This window comes from Ursus maritimus, unplaced genomic scaffold (assembly GCF_017311325.1).
Source record: "Ursus maritimus isolate PB19 unplaced genomic scaffold, ASM1731132v1 scaffold_24, whole genome shotgun sequence".
In the NCBI taxonomy this organism is placed as follows: domain Eukaryota; kingdom Metazoa; phylum Chordata; class Mammalia; order Carnivora; family Ursidae; genus Ursus; species Ursus maritimus.
This window is the reverse complement of record NW_024424897.1, coordinates 9,223,689-9,226,353: the sequence shown is the minus strand read 5'-3', so window position 1 is coordinate 9,226,353 and position 2,665 is coordinate 9,223,689. Positions and strand designations below refer to the sequence as shown.

Genomic DNA, 2,665 nt, shown 5'->3' with positions numbered 1-2,665 from the left:
TGCAGAATCCTGTCTATTATGCTCACTGTTCCATCCCTAGTGCTTAGGTCAGAGCCAGACTTGCGGGCACCTGGACAAGTAATTCTTCATTCCCAACTCACCCCAGATCCATTTTCAGACCTCTGTGCTCCACTCTGTGCCCTTGGAGGTAAAGTCCTGTGAGCTGCGTTCATCATTAGATGGCTTCTCAGTGCTTCAGCCAATGGAAGGAACTGTGAAGATGGTGAAGGGAAGGAGGAGAAAGGGGCTGTGGTATTCCTTCCTGCCCCATCACTGCTTCGGTCCTTCATCTCCAGCAGGAGCTGCGTCTCTCCACAGCTACAGAGTTCCTGCCAGAACTCTGTTCCTCCGGTAAAGGCAACATTCCCTAATTCCTTCCACTGTGAGGATGTAATGGCTTTCTACTGCTCCTAATCTCTGGGTACTGCAGCCTCTCTAGCTTTTTACTTGTAACCCTGCCCACATATCATTAAGTTGACCCTTCATTAAAATCTTTTCATTTGTACCATCTGCATTGAGCTCTCTTTCCTGCCAGGACTCTGCCTAATAAAGAACTCAGTAAACACTTGTTGAAAGACTGCTGAATGAACGAAAAGCCTCAGCATCGTTTGAAAACTTGATGGATTGGCTTTGGCACTGGAACTGCCATTGGAGAGACACTATAGGAGAGAAGGCTACAAGTCAGCAGTGGGGGGATCATTCTGGAATGTCCAGCCAAGGCTTGAATGTGTATATGTAATGCAAGAGCCCCTGGATGAGGAGTAAAGAATTCAATCTATAAGCTACTTTTCTTCATCATGCCAATCATTCTGTCTAGTTATTTTGTATGTCAGCTGAATATTTTTGTGCTGATAAAATATGGTGTTAGAAACAGATCATAACATTCATAGAGTGGGCCGGCAGAGGGTCAGAGGCAATGAAATAATTGTTGAGCTCCAATTTGCTATTCGAACAATTTGCTTAACTTTCCTGAGCGTGGCTTGCTCATCTACAAAATTAACAGAAACTCAGGGAGAAGTTAGAAGTATAAAGACATGACTTATGTAAAGTGGTTGTCACAGTGCGTGATGTAGTAGCTGCTCAATTAATGTTAGTATCTCTTCCTTTTCTTCCTGGTTCTGTTTCACCTTTTTGTTTCCTCTTTCCTTATGGAACTGCCTCAAAATGGGATCAAAGACACTTTATTCTGCTAAAACCTTTAAATTCCCTGTTTTGGAAAAAAAACATCTGTGCAGTAATGTTCCTGGTCAGGAAAAAGAAGGAATTTATTACCTGGTATTCCGACATCCAAGTATAAGAGGTCACAAGAAAGAGAGAGGAGTCGGAAAAGACACTGAGTAGGTACCCTCCTGACATAAGGCCTCCAAAAAGGTCTGCCTCATGCTGTACAAGCAACTCGCTATGCTTGATTGCTTGGCAAGTTAAGCAATATTCCACAAGCATCAGAGTTACATACCACTGGATCAAAATTGAGCCCATTTCAAGATACTGAACAAGAGAAACTTGGCTGCTTTTCTTTACCATAGGGGAAAACAGAGGGGCCTTCTTGGAAGATTACTGGTGTGAAATCCTTAGTTATAGCTTTAAAATTTACCACTTTATGTGCCTGTTAGGACAAATAGACATATTTTCACTCCAACATATAACTTCTCCCTTGTCTTTTTTTTGTTTATAAAGCGAAGAGCATGCTATGAAGGTAGGAGAGCATTACAGGTTTTGCTTCCAAAAAATTTGACACACTACAGGATGGAATAACAGAACTGAATACGCTTTCAAACAAAATGCTGTATTTAAGTATGTCCACATCCTGCACGCCCGCTCATGGGCGACAGCATACCCAATATCCACAGGTATGTGTGTGCTATGGGGAATTCTTGTGCTCCTGTGTTCCCTTTGTGCTAAAGCAATGGGGACTCCCCCAACAAATGATAAAACTATAATGATTGCCCTTTCTGCCTCCGACAGTGCCCATGAAAAAACTTGCAGCGAAGGGGGGCAAAAAAAATGGAAGCAAGTTCTGAAGTTTACCCTTGACTGCACCCACTCCATAGAAGATGGAATCATGGATGCTGCCAATTTTGAGCAGTTTCTTCAAGAGGAAATCCAAGTGAATGGTAAAGCTGGGAATCTTGCTGGAAGGGTTGTAACCACTGAAAGGAACAAGACCAAGACTACTGTAACTTCTGAGCTGCCTTTTCTTCCAAAAGATCTCTGAAACTTCTCACCAAAAAATATCTGAAGAAGAATAATCTCCATTATCAGTTGCAAAAGTTGCTAACAACAAAGAGAGTGAGGACCTGTGTTACGTCCAGATTAACCAGGATGAGGAAGAGGAGGAAGAGGAGGATTAAAGCTCATTTATCAGGAATATTTTGTATGAGTTCTTGAATAAAAGTTGGGACCAAAAATTAAATAAATAAAACAAACAAACTGCAGCAATTGTTGTATCTATGTTAGCTGCTGAATGAAGCTGGGATGACTACAGAGAGAAAATCAGCTCTGAACTTGAAAGCCAAGAGGAAAGCAATGAAATATTTCAATCCCTTTCAAAACAACACAACGCAACACAAAACACAACTAGAAAATTAGAACATCCCAGATCACAACCTTCCATTGGGTCCTGCAGAAATGTTTGCCCAACTAACTCCATGTTGGTTCTATCTTT

General features: G+C 41.7%; 1 pseudogene; it reads left to right on the top strand.

Moving 5' to 3' along the window:
• The first annotated feature begins 1,970 nt into the window (after nt 1–1,970).
• Nucleotides 1,971–2,351, top strand: LOC103665690 (annotated as a pseudogene).
• Nucleotides 2,352–2,665: the final 314 nt, after the last annotated feature.